The sequence below is a fragment of the Cryptomeria japonica genome, chromosome 1 (genome assembly GCF_030272615.1).
Source record: "Cryptomeria japonica chromosome 1, Sugi_1.0, whole genome shotgun sequence".
Taxonomy (NCBI): Eukaryota; Viridiplantae; Streptophyta; class Pinopsida; order Cupressales; family Cupressaceae; genus Cryptomeria; species Cryptomeria japonica.
The window spans coordinates 481,450,220-481,468,745 of NC_081405.1; positions in this window are offsets into that span (position 1 = coordinate 481,450,220).

Sequence of the window (18,526 nt, forward strand, 5' to 3'; positions counted from 1 at the left end):
ATTTGCAAGATGTTTTAATTGACAAGAATACATTTCAAATAGCATGCATGCTTACTTATGGTTGTTAATTTTTGCTTATCATATCTCCTAAGTGACTCAAGGATGTCTTACGACTAGAGAAGCAAGGAAGGAATGTGATGTTTTATTTGCCTTCTATCTGTGAGTGAAGTCTTTTACCATGCAAATTTGTCCTATGAAGAAATTAGGTGGCATATCACTGAGGACATTTCGAATTTGTATGGGACAAAGGTTAACTCTTGTATGTTTACGCAATACACACTCTAGTCATCCTGGTTCAATTATACCTTGACGCTTGTGCTATCTTGCAAAATAAAAAATCATGTAAATTTTTCTTAGGTCATTATGGTTCAATTATACCATTGTGCTTGTATAAATTTTCAACATATCCAAAAATCAATAAATGCTCAATGATGATATATACATAGAAAGAAAACAACATGTGGTTATACAGGGATGACAAATGCAGAATGAGGATGCTACCAAAAACATAATTGCATATCATTTTACAATTAGTTTCATATCATATCATACATCTCATTTTCAAAATATCATTCATCATTCATCATTGCATTCGTCGCATGCATATCTATCACATCATCATGGAATCTTTCTTCACTTTCATATCTTCTATCATTCTTCCAACCTATCTTCTATCATTCTTCTAAACTATCTTCATCATTCTTCCAAACTATCTTCTATCATTCTTCCAAACTATCTTCTATCATTCTTCTAAACTATCTTCATCATTCTTCCAAACTATCTTCTATCATTCTTCCAAACTATCTTCTAACATGTCTTATACAGGATGTATCTTTCCTGAAACCAGATGTTTTGATTAGCTCTTATACAGGATATATCATTCCTGAAACCAGATGTTTTGATCAGCACTTATACAGGATATATCGTTCCTGAAACTAGATGTTTTGATCAGCTCTTATACAGGATATATTGTTCTTGAAACCAGGCATTTTGATCAGTCTTATACAGGATATATTGTTCTTGAAACCAGACACCTAATCATCCATGTCTTATATAGGTAGTATCATTCTTGAAACCAGATGCTTGATCATCCATGTCTTATACAGGCGATATCATTCCTGAAACCAGACACTCGATCATCCATGTCTTATACAGGCAATATCATTCTTGAAACTAGATGCTCAATCATCCATGTCTTATATAGGAGGTATCATTCCTAAAACCAGATGCTCGATCATCCATGTCTTATACAGGAGGTGTCATACCTGAAACCAGACTTGCTCTCATTCCAATCAATCTAATCAATCTTATCAAACCCATGCATGCCATCACTATCTACTCTTCTATCTTTCAAACAACATTCTTCTTCTTTCGAGAGATCATTCATGCTTTGTGTGCACGAACGATCTCCCGAGGGGGCATTATCATATCAAATCTCAACATCAATTTCATATTAGTTTCATATCAAATTTTCATATCAAATCAATTCTTCATATCGACTTTTCATATCAAATCAATTTTTCATATCCACAGGATCATATCAACTTTTCATATCAAATCAATTTTTCATATCCACAACATCATATCGATCAAATTCTGACAGCATATCCGACAAATTTTCTTTGAAATAACATGTGCACACACGTCACTTCAATGAGGGGAAAAATGTAGACGTATAAAAATGACCATATTCCTAAATGAATATTTTATGTTCATTTCTCTATTTAATTAAATCCAATTTAATTAAATTATCCACATTCCTCTATTTAATTAAGTAAATTATTCAATTTATTTAAATTAAATTCACTATACCCATTTAATGAATAAATCATTTTATTCAGTTAAATCCTATTATCCCTCCATCCACTTGCACTTTCCTACATCTCCCACTTGCCATTCTAAAACCTATTTCTAATCCCTTCTAGACTCTTCTAATCGCTTCTAATTAGTCTAACCCATCTTCTAAACTTTGTCACATCCCTAAGCAAGGGGAAGTCACTTCTTAATTCCTCAAAGTCTTTGATAATCATTAAAGGCTTCAAGTCTTCAACCACTTAATTTTCTAAAGTCTCCCAAACCATTAATGGTTAATTCAACCCTCTTACATGGTTAGAGACTTTTTGCCTAACTTGACCTTCATCCAACCCAAGGGTCTCATCAAGCCTTTAATGCTTTGACCATGATTATCTCTTAATCATTTGCACAAGAGTTTATCCTTGGATTAACTCTTAATCCAATGGGTAATCTTAACTTAAGCTTAACCCTTATCTCTAGATAACCCTAAGGTCTTCTCAAGCATTTAATGCCTCCAACCCCTTCTCTCAACCCAACCCTATGTTGACACTTGTCACCATTTCATTGGTGTAAATTGCAAACATGGATCCCCAACTTTCAAACTCAACCCTTGATCAACTCTTTCAATCCTGACCATCCATTGCCCTATTTTTGCTATAAATAGAGCTCTCATTCCTTCATTTTGATATATCCTCCAAATTTGTAGTATCATACTTATGCTCAAATACATTCAAGCTTTTATATATCATTTTTATGCTCATCATTTTAGCCTCTTTGAAATCAGGAATTAGTCTAAATATGCATGTTTAGAATATTTTCTTTATCATTTAGCTCAATCATAGACTAAATATATCATGTTAGGATAGTACTCATACTAACCTTGTCATCTTATCATCTAGTTTATTGCATTTCTAGAATCATGCATAGCTTAGGATGCATTTCATTCTAAAATCTATCAAAAGCATCCCTCGTTCTTGCATTTGCCATCCCTAAACCATTTTGCTCAATGATCTGAGAGCAAAAACATTGGTTTGAGGGACATTGTGAGATAGAGAACCATGGGACCAACCTTGGGAAGCTGAGTAATACTTTATTACTCCATAGCTTGCACTAGGAAGTCCTATGTGTGTGTGTAGACAGGTATTTTGGAACATTTTTCACATATTAAGTTCTATCGACCCACTTTTCCCTCATACACCATTTATTGTCAATAATCACTAGGCCTAATTGAACTAACTTTGAGGTGACCATGCCTCTTCCTAGAGTCTTTTGGATAGAATGATAGGCCCTGTGATCTTTTTGTCTTCTGTAATGGCAACTCCATGTTGCACCGAGCCTATATGGTTTTCAATTATAACCATGTGTCTAAACATTTCTAAGGCTAGAGTAAGATTAGGAACATACTGTAGGAGATGGAAAGGCTTCTCTGTGAACCCATGGGTTCTAATGAAAGAAAAATCTTGACCTAAGAACCAATTGCATGCGGGGTTGTTCACCAACATCCAGCTAATTTGATTTTTTGAAAAGAGAACAATAGAGTATGTTCCTTGCCTAGTTAAATCTAGCATGATGAGGGCTAGGAAAACATTAGAAAATGCATATGCATCATACATAGTAGATAGGATGTGGGTCCATACAATTATAGGCTTCTTCCTATCCTAACTATCATAAATTGAAAGCTCCATATGTTGTCGAAAGAAATTTATGTTCTGATGTAAAAAACATATGGACTAGAGAGGAGGTGTACCTAAAGCTATAATGTTTTGGGAAATTTCTGAATTGTTCCACGATCCCTTGAATTAGGATTTCTGCAAAATCATAGCAAAAGGATTCCCTCTATTTTGAGAACTTGAACAAGAACCCCATTTGAAAAAGGTAGATGTTGGCATCATTGTCAAACCAAAGATTAATGCCAACATCGATGCAACTTCCTTTAGATATTTATGCTCTAGATCACTATATGTCAACAGAAACCCTAGGAGGTCTTTGGACTTGGGGTCTCTTTTCATTGCATCAATATAGAAACTTACAGGATCATTCCCGCCTTGCCAATAAACCACTAGAACCTTTTTACAGAACATCTCTGCATTATTGTCAATTGGTGGGATACACAACATGTCCCTGATTGCATCCACACTTATCACTACACTTAATGATTCCCCTTTGATCCTTGGTGGGTTTGGCTTGAATCTCGTAGCGCATTCATTAATAAATTCTGGACAGTGAGGAACCATTAGCACCATATATTGAGGAAGGTTAGAATTACAAATTTTGAGAGAAGGATTACTTGAACTTCCCTTCTTGCTCAACTTCCTTTGGCAGACACCTTCTTAGAGGGTCTTTGGATGTTCATGAAGTTCAGGATCATAGACCTCTTCATACCTATCTCCTACCACCATAGGGTTTTTAGTCATGGTTTTCTCCTTTGGTCTTGTTTTTGGATGGACGATCTTTGGGGCATGATGTGAGACGCATAGGATACATCCCCGAAAATGTCCACAGAAGATTCAGTTGAGGAAGAACCTGTAACATCATTGTGAATTCCTACTTCAGAATCCATTACTCTATTCTTGTGCTTTCAGAATTCTACTTTGGCACGAAGAGAAACTTTCTTGAGACTATATTTGCATGCACTTTTACTCCTGATAAATCTTCTTCAAGAATATTAGAGCCTTGATTTCCACAATGAATGATGCATTAATTGCAAGCTTTTCCTGAGGCATACGCCACCTTGCACATACGTGCAAAATTAATTTGCATGACACCCATGTGACTGCCAACTCACTCAGCTGAAAAGACATCGAGCCTTTTCTACCGCCATTAGAAAGGTTCAGACAACATTCTCGGGAAGAGTACATTCTCTTACCCATGAATATTCATGACAACCTACTGAACATATATGTGTGAGGGGATACTTAGGATATGTTGCAAAATAGAAATATTATATAGGGACTAGGCTCAACCCCTATTATGACCATTTATTTTTCTTTCTTTTTTCTTACAAGCAACAAGACCTAAGGGCTGATTTTTTTCCATGTAATTATGTAAAGACAATAGTACATAATATGATAAGATATTTTTCTTTTGTGTCACTATGACTCTTTTGTGGCAAGTGTTCTTGTTTTCTTCTTCTTTTGCTCAATATTTTCACTTTTGAACAATTAAAAGGGCTAAAGAACCTCAAGATTTCTACACCAAGTTTCAAACGACCATCGAGAAATGGGAAACACACTATTTACAATATTTACACAAAAAGCAAACATAGCTTAATTGAAATGTTTAAGATGGATCCCATTAACTAGAATCCCAAGTACTTCACCTTGCATATCTTCTAGAGTAAAAGCATTGAACTCTTTGCACTCAAGGGTATGGAAAGGGCCTTCCCATAGGTTGTTGATATTTTCTTGTTGACCCAGTTTAGTGACTTGTTCATTATATTTCAAAATGAGGTCAATGCACTTAAAACTTGGGTCTGAGCTCTTTTTGTTGAACCATTTTTTCACAATTTATTGCCTATTATGAAAGGAATCGAAAGCCTTCTCCCTCTTTTCTTGTAACTCTAGGAGCTCAACCAACCTTACTTTCATGGGTTCATTATCCTCTAACTCTAAAGATTTCAAAAGTTGTAGGGCAGGGATCTCTAAAGAAACTGGGAACTAAGCTTCTTTCCCATAGATAGTCTCATATGGGGAGTTTTTCAATACTAGTTTAGGAGTCACCCGGTCGGCCCAGAGTGAATTCTTTAAGTGTTTGTGCCATTCTTTCTTATGCTCATCTCCTATCCTTTTGATGAGTCAAATCAAATTACTATTGGTTGACTCAGCTAAACCGTTCCCTTGTGGATAATAGTTTGAACAAGTTTTCAGATAAATGCCATTGTTGAGAGAAAATTGTGTGATTCGAGAACCTATGAAAGCTCTAGCATTATTTGAGATAATGGTCTTTGGTGGACCAAACCTTGGAACTAGCTCTTCTAAGAAACCTAAGATCTCAGTTTCTGTTGTGTTTCTCAAAGGAACTACTTTGCTCCAGCTTGTGAAGTAGTTCGTTGTGGTTAGGATCCATTTGTGGTCGGCTGAAGATGCTAGGTTGATCATCCCTATGAAGTCCAATCCCCATTGGGTGAACAACTCATCTACCACTATTGGCTTGAGTGGCATGGCCTCTTTCTACATTTTCCAACATAAAATTGCCATTTTTTACATTCACGGATGAGAGAATGCACGTCAATGAATAATGAGGGCCAGTCATACCCTACACAGGTGATTTTGATAGCAGTCATTTGAGCTGAGAAATTACCTCCTACGTGACCACTATGGAATTCATTCAAAATCTCCCAACTTACTACTTATCGACATAGTAGAGTAGCACTCCGTCAAAGTTTCTTTTGAATATAACTCCTTCAAGTAGTCAATAACCATTGTTTTGTAATCTATAAAACCTTCTCTTTTTAGGAGGAAGGTTTGGAGGGAACCTTCCACTTTGCATAAAGTCTTTCTTGTTGAAAATCCAACACTTTTCATCCTAGTCTACATGCATCAACACCACTTCATCCTACGTTTTGAGCTATATATTCACATACACCCTTTTCTTGGATTACTTTGGTAGGTCTGACATCAATGTTGTACTTTAGGATTTTGCTAATCCAATTGGCTTTCTTCTCTATAATTTATCCTTCCATTATATACTTATGGACAACTGGGTGGACAACTGGGTGAGCAACATAGACAATTGTCTTGTTATAGGTGATATAATGCATGGACTTCTTTAGACCTTTCACTATAGCGAATGCCTACTTCTCCACAAAGTTGTACTTTGTGTCATAGTATTTGAGTTTTTGAATGAAAAGCAATTGGATGTTCCCCTATACCTTCTACATCTTTATGTGTCAACACAATGACAATACTAAAGTTGTTGGCATAAATGTACATTAGAAAATCTCTAGACATGTCAGGATTAATCAAGACAGGGGCATATGAAATGGCTTCTTTTATTTTTTCAAAATCTTCTTTAGCCTCAGGGGTCCATTTGAAGTGTAGGTCCTTTTTCAGCATCAAGGTGATGGGTCTAACCATCATAGCAAAATCAGATATGAAATGACTGACAAAGTTAATTTTTCCCAAGAAAGATTTAACACCTTTCTTGTTCACAGGTAGAGGAAGCTCCTTGATGGCTTTAGCATAGTCCAAATCAATCGACACTCCTTTGGACACTACATGTCCCATAAATTTTCCTCGAGGAACTCCAAAGATACATTTATTTGGGTTTAGGGATGCACTAAACTCTAGGCATTTTTGGAATACCAGTTCTAAGTGATCGAAATGGTCTTCTTTATTAATTGAAAATATCATCAAGTCATCTAGATAGATGAGGATGATCTTACTTATCAGCTCCCAAAATTCTATATCCATGGCTCTTTGAAAAGTAGCTCCGGCATTAGACAACCTGAACAACATATTTTGATAGGAAAATGTTTCCCATTTGGTGGTGAACATGGTTTTATGTTGGTCCTCTAGTTTGACAAGAACTTGATTATATCTGGAGAAATCATCAAGCATTGAGAACATTTCTGACCTAGCTACTATATGCAAAATTTGCTCCATTAGTGATACGCCCTACTTTTGCAGTGAAACCTTTCAATAGACAACGTTTGAAAATAGGGGGAGTGTCAATGATTGCTACTTCTTAGGAGATGGTGATGCTTGGACAAGCGTACAAGGTAAGCGGGATATTTTAATTATACTTATGGTTCGGACTTTGTTACCATCAAGCTGCATGACTCCCCTATTTATGGGTTCATATTCTATTTTCAAGAACTCTTCTATTTGTTTGGGCATGACCGTAGTGTTTGCACCAGAATTGATCATAGAGTTATGGAGTAGCTTGTCCCTGACTCTAAGAGTTAAAAAGAAAGGATTAGGTTTAGGCTTACCTTCCTTTATATTAGCAAGAGCTTCTAGGATTTCATTGGTGAGCATTGTTGATGTTCACGACTGATCAACTAACTCAAGTTCTTTGTCTCTTGCACATGCAAAATTTGGTGCTAGAATGGTCAAAGGTTTTTCCTGCTTCACGAAATGCTTCTCATAAATGGTTTTTTTGTTCTAGAATGGCGACAATATCCCATAGGGATATGTTGGTACGAGCCTTCTTTAATTTCTCTACTGCATAGAGGATTGTAGGAACTAAAGTTTTTGATTCCCTAGCCTTGTAAGGAATGGAGTCCTTAGTTTTTTTAAATGTGGATACTACAACAAGTTTCTCCTGAGGCTTCTCTATACTCTCTTTTGGCTATTTTATCATGGGTTCTCCCATAAACCGGACTTTGGAGTGGAGGTTATAGTTGAACTACACTTGAGGAAACTTTGATGATGTTATGAAAGCATCATTTGTAAGTATTGTTTCTTCTCCCTCCATCCATGAGAAAGGGCATGATCTAGGGTGATTTTATCCTCTTGTTCCATAGACATGCTCTACATTTAGACTGTAAGCACAACTTTATCCATACTTAAAGAAGCATACACACCAACATCAGGGCTCATTCCTTGATATCTTTGATCCACTACCCTTTGTTGTAGATCTCCTCTTGCGCAGTTCTGAGGTATGGGAGCATCGTTATAAGGGAAACACCAAGAATTGGTATCATCCGCTAAATTATTCTAGTCGGCTACTAGTTCCTTGTCTTGGTTAGAAGGAATAGTTTGCAAAGGGGTAGACACAGTTACAATTCGGTTGTTTGACTGGCTTTGGGTAGCCCTTGCACCTCCTTGATATTGGTTTTGTTGAAAAGGGGGTCTAGCAGGTGATTCTTGTGATCTCTTAAGATTAATTATTTCATTTGAAAAGGTCCAGAGAAAATTCTTCATGTCATTCACTTCAGTAGCTAGGGTGGAAGGAGAAGAAGTGCTTTCCTATTGGGCATTCAGGTATACATACATGGATTGCGAGGTACATATGCTCGGGGTTGATTGTGTTAGCACACATTTTTATTAAATATTAAGTTCTATTTCTTTCATGTTTTATATGTACATTTAAACCATAAGAGCATTTATTGTTGGATTGTATGTGTAGGATATGTGCTGCAATATCATAAAAAATCCCTCTGTGACCCTGTTTTTCAAAATTGGGCAAGCACTGCTAGGGCATGCTAAGGGTTGGAATTGAGTAGGAACTACATGAGGAAATTTCAGCATGATAGCATTGGGATCCTTATAAGGCATTCTCCGGGCCTATGTGATAGTCTTTGTCATCTATTAGCACATGTAGAGTTTCCATAAAAGGGTGCAAGTGCAAGTGATATATAAAGAGGAGCTTAATTTGCATAATTATCAAGTTTGAACTATTGTGTAAGTTACCCCGATAAGACCGACTAGCATAAATAATGAGAGAACTTATCGGCATGACCTAGACTAATCACTCCGAAGGAGAACTATAAGGAAGTTTTGAATGAGGTTTCCATCGACATAACATTCACTATCGAAGGCATGAGAAAGATGTTGTGCCGATAGCTGATGAGGTGATCGGTATAACCTATACCGATGAAAGAGAATGTGAAGTAGAAAATAAATTTCATTGGGATGGAGGAAAATGATATCTCATGCTACCTTGATACCCAATGGGCTAGATGGAAAAGGTGGTGTCATCGGCATGACTTTATCCGATGAAGCAATACCAAAAAATGGGAATACTAAGCCATCGGGATAGCTCAAACTATTGGTGAAAGGAGTTTTGGGTTACACTGATACCCGATAAGAAAGACAAAGTCGAGCATAGAGGAGGAGCTTATCCGTATGACTTACATCGACTAAGGAGAATGCGGAGCATATGTTTTGAAATCATCAGGATATCGGACAACATAAGAAAAAGCTACCTTGATACTCGATACGGTATATATCATGATGGATGGAAATGAGGTTTCATCAGGATATCCTACACTGAAGTAAGTGACTAAAAGAGTGACAAGGTAAAGTCATTGGGATGACATCGGCCCTTCAGAGGAAGACCTTTTATGCTATGCTGATACTCGATGAGGAATCTGAAGCAGTTATCAAGAAGGAGACCTCATCGTGAGAGCATAAGCTGATGGATCTGTAAACAAACATGATGGAGCCCAATGTCATTGGGTCATCGAAGAAACACAAAATAAGTTGTCCCGATACTCGATAAGGTGACTTGATATAACGAATGAGATGCGGACTACCAAGGGGGATTCATCGGAATAACTTTTCACTATCAGAGGAACATATTTGGAGCTATGCCGAAACCCGATGTGAAGAATGCCATGAAGGAATAAAAGGAGGGTGTATTGAAATGACATACGTCGATGTGATATAAAGGTGAAAGAAGAATATAGCCAGGAGGTGAAATGATTAATGAGAGTTATGCCAACCGAAAGGATAGGTGGCACCAAGTGGTTGAATTATCGAAAAAGTTATGCCGATTAGCTGTTGCAGAATCTGATTACAAATGGATTGACCCACCATTATTAAATGCTGAGAATGGGTAGATTAGTGTTTGCACAAGGAAAATCATAGTAGGATTTCAATTGAGTAAATGATTTTGATCTGTCAAATCCATATATGAAGAGTGCATACAAGGATTTTGCATAGCAGTTTGAAGCTAGCAGAGAGATTGAAGCAAAATTAAACTATAGAGAATCAAACTATAGAAAGCTTGAAAGATTCAAATATGGAGGGTGCCGGTTCCAAGGGAAAGAGGAAGGTCATAGAAGTCTCTGAAAGCACTTCTAAAAAGTCTAAAGAGGGAGAAGGTTTGTCGAAATGAAATTTGAACTAGGATATGATTGATCAAATGAGCTCACCAAGAGCCAAATCCCAAAGATCAAAGGTCAACCTACCCATCCATGACCAGTTAGAGGATGATTTCAAAGAAATTGGCAATGTCTAGACCAAGATTAGAGGTCACAAATTATTCTTCTATCATTATACAAGGAGAAATAAGTTGGCCCCAATTTCAAACCCATGGACGACTGGATCAGGTAAGCTTGTAGTCTCTAACATCTTTGTAAATGTCCAATTGATGAAAACATTGGCTAGGACTTACAATGCTGCAAAAAGATGTATCTAGTTACTAAATGGTGATGCTTTCATCCATATCTCAAGAACCACCACCCACGAGGTTTTTGGTCTAGGTTTTGAATCTAATGTTCCTTTGTCTTTTGAGACACTAGAGGAAGAGTATACAAAGATGAACACCATGTACAATGAATGGAATTTGTCCATTCATAAGGATGAAAAGGGAAAATTGATAGAAGAGGACAAGCCCCCATTTGATATCACTATCCTCAGGTAGTATATGTAGTATACCTATATGGCAGACAGTTAGGTGGGAGGAGTTGAAGTCCCAAATATAGCTCGGCTAGGACCTCTGGTCCTTGCTACCAACACATAGATGCATGAGCCGAGACAATTCAACTATGCCATTTATGTTGTTGAGAAAATAAATAAGGGTTTCTTAAGCCTTCAAACTAACCCTGATAAATATTTTAAGTTTTACTCTTTGTTGATGCATGTTCTCTTGTTTTATGGACGACTCAGGGGAATGTGGCCCGAGGAGCTAAAGCTGAATATTCATGGTAAAGATTGAGAGGAGCAGCCTATACAGTTATGGTGGTCATTGTGTGATTAACATTTCATGAGATCCCACTATATCAAGTTTCAAGAGTTTTTTGTGCAACCTTTATTCAGAGCTTTTTGAGTGTCTTTTGATGGGTCTTTTTTGGAGGAAATCAAAAGATTCCTTAGACCCCATGAACATGGGGATACCAAAGTAAACCACAATTGGGGTGACTAATATGTGTGCTAGGACATCACCTATGTTAGGGTTTTTGAATGTGAAGGAGCTCCTTAAGTGTTGTTGAAGCCTGCACCTAATACTATTGCATGCTTGGGAGATTGTAAGGCAAATGAGTGTCTCAAATGCAATGCATTTTGGGGGTGCTCAAAAGCAAGTTTTCTTGCCTGGGACATTACATTTTGGTGATTTCACTATTGTCTCCACAAAGGCATATGATATATATTGAAAAGAGGTTGATAGAAGATTACAACCTCTATAAGCACACAGGTCACAAAAGAACTATGACCCTGATGGCTGCATCCACCAGGGCAGGAGAAAGAAAAATCTCAGTGATTAATTTCACGAGTATGTAGAATCCTGGGATATTTTTAGGAACAAAGAGTCTGAGGAGGCTATGTAGATAGTCCAAAGTTTAGAATACAAACTCGATGAGAAGAAGTAACAACTGGAGGAAATAGGAGAGGAAGAAGAGGCAGAGAGTGAGTCGGGAGAAAATGAAGCTATTTCAAGATTTAGGAGGCCTAAAAGGGAAGAAGAGCCTGAAGCATAAGACATAACTGTTGCAAGGATAAATGCAGATGTAAATGTTAGGCTAGAGGAGTATACCTCTTTTGTGTCTAATGATGAGCTCATCAAGTCAAAGGAATTCAAATCCTTCTTGTATCACTTCAAAGGGAAAAGGCTAAGAGAAGCAATGCCTGACATAACACCAGAGAATGAATCGGAGATGCTTTGGAAATTGAAGGAAGATATTGATGAAGAAGTGGAAAGGATGACTCCTCAAAGGGGAATACAACTTCTTGTAGAAGCAGAGATTGTCTTATTTCTAGGATAGGATGCTAGTGTGTCCTTCATTTTTGATAGCATGTTACATTCAAAGAAGAAGGATTTCAAATTGGACATTCAGGGCATGAATGGCGTCTTCATTGGATCAAGATATGATCCAGATGATGAGGCTATGCAGTTGTGGGCTCTTTATTCCGCAAATAAAAGGCCAAAGATTATAGATGTGGACAAGACTTTTGGACACATGATGAAGTTGAAGTTGGAGAGGTTGATTCCATGGTCACGATAGATATGGGAGTTGATATCTCAAAATTAAACAAAGCACAGATGAAGATGTTGATGAAAGAAGCAGGAAAGTATAAATCATTGTATGAAGAAATTTTGAGGAGTAGGGGCCAGCCTATACCTCAGATAGAAGTAAAATCCAAATTGAAAAAGAAGTGTGAAGAGCTATACAAGGAAAACAAAAAATTGAAGGAAAGAATTCAGAGTGTAAGGACAAACACAACATGTGTCTTATTGACAAAATTATTTGAAAATATGCAGAAAGTATTGGAAGAATTCTAGACTATTTACCAAAAATCCATGGATAACACATTATCACACCAGGGGATCCTTAATAGGTTAAACATGCTACTGTAGGATCAAACACTAAGTGACAAAAGGATAAATAAAGTCAAAAAGCTAATTGACACTCATCAATAATTCACAACAGAATTAAATACTGAGTATGAGGAGTGTAAAGGGATCATCAATCATGGATTTCCAAGTGTAGTGGATGATGCAGGGGTCATGAAAGACAAGCACCAGTGGGTCATGATCCAGATGATGAGGCTATGCGGTTGTGGGCTCTTTATCCCCCAAATAAAAGGCCAAAGATAATAGATGTGGACAAGGCTTTTGGACACATGATGAAGTTGAAGTTGGAGAGGTTGATCCCATGGTCATGATAGATACGGGAGTTGATATCTCAAAATTAAACAAAGCACAGATGAAGATGTTGATGAAAGAAGAAAGATGTTGGGACTATTTAAAATTTGAGTCAAGTTTTGAGGCCCAATTCAAATTTTTCTTTGCATTTCCAAATAAGTCAGTTTGAATGGCCTAGTTAGAGAGGGGGTGAAATGGAGCCAGTTGATTTTCATGGGGTAAGGCTTTGGAAACTTGTTGTACACCTTTCATTTGGCCTATGAAATGATGTGAAACTTTCAAGATTCAATTTGGATAAGTTTACTAGGTACCCATTTCGAGGGGTGAGCTGAAAGGGCATTTTAGGCACAAATGAAGATTTTATTGAGTAGCCTACTTTGAGCAATTATATCTTTTTCCTTGTTGATTGTCATGAATAAATTCAAAATGGATTAAATTATATGTGTAAATGTGAGTCAGTCTGCAAAATTTCAAGTTCTAATGAATCCATTTGCTCAGTTTTCAAAGCCAAATCCATTTGCAGTTTGTGTGTTTTGGCAAGTCCCTATTTCGAGAGCTAGTCGGAGCCCTGTTTTGCACGAGTGTAAAAGTTGCCTCAGTGAGAGTTATGATAGAATGTTTGTTTCAAGCTAATTTTGGTATAAGTTATGAGCTACGTTTCAAATTTAAAGCCTTTGTCAATCCATTTGATCGGTTTTCAAAAGGGTTCATTTAGCCATCGTTTTCAATTATCTGTACTTTCAGTGCTATATTAGTTAAAGTAGCTATTTTTATGAGTGCACCATTTACATTCAGTCAGGATTTTGGTCAAGCTAAGACTTCAAACATTTAGTATGTACTTCAAGGTACCTATGTTTCAAATTTGAGGGTCTAGGGAGGTCGTTTGATATTTTTGAGAAAGGCGTCATGTGTTGCTAGAACATTGACTTCATCAGGTCCGCAGTGTCGACAGAGCCAATTTGTCATTTTCGTCAATTGATATCTCTTCGCTCGGGACTCATTTTGAGAAACTATTTGGTAGAGTTCATCTTTCTATTTTAGAGTACATGCCTGTTAGATGGCAAGGTCCAGAAAGGTGTTTTGACTGGCTTGAAAAATACATCTTCGCGATTAAATGTGAAAACATGGTGCAAGTTCTTGAAAGTCATAGAATGCGGATTGATGATCCAAAAACAATGCCGATCATTTCCAGAGGTAAGGGTAAGGTTCCTGAAACATTTTTCGAGGGTCAGTTGCATGGAAATGAAATTTTTTTTAGTCGGACCCACTTTGGGGCCCGACTTGGCTCATGCTTGTACACTATTTTTTGTGGCGAACTATTCTTATTTTATGGCATCCAATCTCCCATTTGACAAATCAATCTAGCACATGGTGTTTGAAGGAGGACTGCATAAGATGCAAGTAAATTCAACTTCAGCATAGCATCCTCCCTCACGTGCCCCCCATCTCCCAAAGCTCATGTGTGTGTCTGAAGGGAAGCAACATGGCACATTGACTGCAATGTTGCTGGCGAAGAACTCCCCTCTCTACGTGACAGGGAAGATAAGGGAGCAAAAACAAAGACCATCAAGCAAATGGTCACGTGGTAGATGGTGAGGGGAGTTGAAAACAAATTGTCCTGTATTCCCACTCTCACGTGCTCTCCCATCTCCCTTCAACCTTCATGTGGTATGTGTTATGGTTGGAGAAGACCCCAGGCTTCTATGTGGGTGTTGAATCCCTTGTGTGGAGTGTAGAAGAGTGTTGTTTGGGTGTTGAAAATGTAGTAGATTAGCAAGGAAAGTGTGCCAAGAAAAAACCACTTCTCACGTGCCCACCCATCTCCCTCCAAGCTAGGCATGGTAAGCTAAGGAATAATACTTTGAACCCAATGCAATGCTGGGTGTAAAGCCAATACCCTATGTAAAAGGGCATTGAAATTTCAATCAAGTGCAAAGAGGAGCCATTACACTCAGGAAAAGCTTCCAGAAAGTGCAGTCCCAGATAAAATGCAATATCCCACATTGGTGGTGGGAGGAAAAGTTTTAATATTTATAACTAAATCTCCACCCAAGTATAATGTCAAAGCCTCAAGGTTTTTGACGGACGGTGCCCATTGGGTGCCCAAGTGGACCCCACATGCATGGGCATAGACCCCAAGGCGACCGGAGGAGGTAACAAATGGTGACAAGTGGACCCCACGTAGGCACGCTTGATGAGGAAAATGGGCAAATTTTGCAAAGAAGGGTCGGCTTAACCATTGAGCAAGTTGCAGAGGATCTGACGAAACGCATTGATTCGTAGGCCAAAGGTGCTCATCGGTTAGAGGCTACAAAATGGCGAAAAGCTCAGCGAGTTAAAGACCCTGCAGGTTCGAAAGATCGGATGGCTCGTGTGACTTCGTGAAGGAAAGTTTCTCATCGGTTAAGGTCCATGAAATGGTGAAAAGCATCTCTGAAAATGAGCAAGGTTAAAGGTCGAGCAAGTCCTGAGTAAATCAATGGTGCACGTGGTTTCGTGAGGTGAAGATGCACGAAACATACCGTCTGTGAAATAGTGAAAGCTAGGTGGCGATGACATGGCAGGTCTAGTCAGAGGTCCAGCAGGTGGGTCCCATCCTAGTGGTGATGATGTGGCACACACATGACGTACAGGTGGACAAACAAGCAAGCAACCACGTGGCAGTGATGAGGTGTCAGTTGAGGTGGCACCCAGTAGACCCTGCGAACCAATCGGAGGCTGCCACATGGCAAAGCATCAGAGCACAACAAGAGCCAAAAATCAAAGTCAAATTAGGTTTATTATATAGTTGAAACTATATTAAAAATTCAAAAATTTAAATGATTGTGCACACTTGAGGAATTAATTCACTCAGGGCTCAATTTTTGGCCAAAATATGAAGTATTATATATTGTCGGAAAGCTCTCGGAGTGAGGAATTTGATCAGGTAGTTAATTTTAAAAAATATGGGATATTTCGAGAGTAGTTTCCATGGGAAAGAAGAAGGTGAAGAATTTCAGTTAGAGAAAATAGACACTTGGCAATGCCGGTTGTAGATCTGATCTTTTCCCTCCTTCTTATTCCAATTTTCTTCTGATTGTAAGGGTTCCAGAATTCTATGAGAATGCTCTAGTTTTCATGGCTTCCATCTTCTGAAATTTCTTGACCTAGATGTGTAAAGTTCTATGGTTTATTTCAGGGTATAGAGGTTGCAGTGCAGTGTTGTAAATGTGGTTTTAGTTGCAGGTCTTACTTGTATCAGGCATGAGTAAATTCTACATAGTATTGTCTCTAGGTATGTATTTCATTATCATAAATTGAATCCTAAAGGAGGATGAAATTTGTCAATTTCAAGGAGATTGTTGTGGTTGTTTATAGGTATCCTTCAGTGAAGGTTTTAAATTCTGTAGTCAGTCATAAATGATGAAATATGTATCCAGATCTGATAAATTTGTGAATGAATCAAATAGTGCATTAATATAAGGTATTGATGCATGAGTATCTTGTTTAAGGAAAACAAACTTGCATCTATGATTTATATTTGTAGTTCTGTGTGTGACTCTGTTGCCCAATGAATAAGGCACTGGCCTTTGACAGATTTGGGGATGGTTTCAGATATACATTTTTAAAGATAAATCTATTTCCCTTTATGTTTAGGGGTTTGTGTTCCATTCTTTCCAAGCTCTATTTCATCTTATTGTTGGTACAAATCTAGCCAATCTGTAGTGTTTCCTAACCTGTTGAGCTTATGAAATGATCTATCTATTTATAGTTGATGCAGTTGTGTGTTTGTAATTGGTGTATTCAAAGCATCAAAGGGTGTCCCCCCTAGGTCTAGCAGAATCTGAAGTGCAGGAGGATCAATTAGGGTCCTATGTTATGTTGTCCAAGCCCTGATGTGTTTTGTAGACTAAAATTGGCCATTTCATAGAAGGATTGCAAGTGTTCTTGGGCTATCACTTTTGGTGAACAACACAGGGAAGTATAAATAACTGTATGAATAACTTTTGGGAAGTAGGGGCTAGCCTGTACCCAAGATAGAAGACAAATCCAAATTGAAAAAGAAGTGTGTAGAGCTATACAAGGAAAACAAAAAATTGAAGGAAAGAATTCAGAGCATAAGGATAGACACGACATGTCTCTTATTGACAAAATGATTTTAAAATATGCAGAAGGTATTGGAGGAATTCTGGACTGTTTACTAGAAATCCATGGATAACACATTATCACACCAAAGGATCCTTAATAGGTTAAACATGCTAGTGCAGGATTATACACTGAGTGACAAAAGGATAAATAAAGTCAAAAAGCTAATTGACACTCATCAAGAATTCACAACAAAATTAAATATTGAGTATGAGGAGTGTAAAGGGATCATCAATCATGGATTTCCAAGTGTAGTGGATTGTGCAGGGGTCATGAAGGACAAACACTAGTGGATTACTGAATCCAGGTCTCTACTCAGTTCATCCCTTAGTGTTTCCCATGCGGATGCATTGGAGTAGGTTGAAGGTTTTGTTAAAGTAGAGATAGCAGTCAGATTTATTATCTTCAACACTACTACATATAAAGAGGAAAAATATCTTCAACACATCTAGAAATATGGTCAGCAGTTGGATGGAAAAGGCTATTCTATGTTATTGTCATGTGTTCTAGTTATAGTATTTAAGAGGGATAGTTAGGAGTTTTGTTAGTCTTTGTTTGTACAAATGAAAGGGTGTGTCTTTTCATTTATATCATTTGAGTCATGTATATATAGAGAGTCATTTTGTATTCTGTAGAGGATAGAACGTAAGTAAGATTATGATCTTTTCAGATTGTCTGTTGGAACTTATAGTGTTATGTAAGATAAGTTCGTAGAAATGAAATCTATTTTGTGCAAACAAGTGTAATCATGAAGTATCTGTGAGTCTGCAGTTTTTCTACACCAATTGTTCCCAGAAATCAATATACAAGGTCCATTGTTTTCATCTTCAGATCGTTTCATGTCATATGATATTAATGATTTAAAATATTTCGGATAAATCTAAAGAAGATTTGTTGCAATGTTTTATCATCTGTTGGTATGGAGATAGCAGAATTATTTTTGTTGTTCTCATAGCATACATTATGGATATTGCAGTGATAGTTTGTTTCTTCACACTGTCTACAAAGATTACAAGTATTTGTCTATTTAATGACATGTAAACTGTCAGATAAGGCACTAGTATGTTTCTGGTTT